Here is a 355-nt window from a genome sequence, read left to right as displayed (position 1 = left end):
TGTGTCTAAGGGTAGGCCTGAAGCTTTCGATGCTGCTTTGAGCTTCCTAATTACATAGCAGAAGGTGATGTCTTCGAAGACTTCAAGAAGGCAGTTGAAGAGGGAGGACCGGGGACTAAAGAATAGGAGTAGAGTTCAGTGAACATCACAGAAAGTTTTTGGGATTTGAAAAGAATATAGTCTTAGACTAAGGGTTAGACTGCAACTATAGACTAGAAACCCTTAGCAATGGCACAGTGGAACTTTAGATGAAATTCAGCATCTATCATAACCGTTGTCTTTGGAGGAGGTTATCTCCTGGGGAAACAACTTTCCTGAAGTCCAGTACTCTCTTGCACATATATGAGAATGGTCC

The sequence above is a fragment of the Pteropus vampyrus genome, unplaced genomic scaffold (assembly GCF_000151845.1).
Source record: "Pteropus vampyrus isolate Shadow unplaced genomic scaffold, Pvam_2.0 Scaffold186, whole genome shotgun sequence".
NCBI lineage: Eukaryota > Metazoa > Chordata > Mammalia > Chiroptera > Pteropodidae > Pteropus > Pteropus vampyrus.
Note: the sequence above shows the minus strand (reverse complement) of the source record.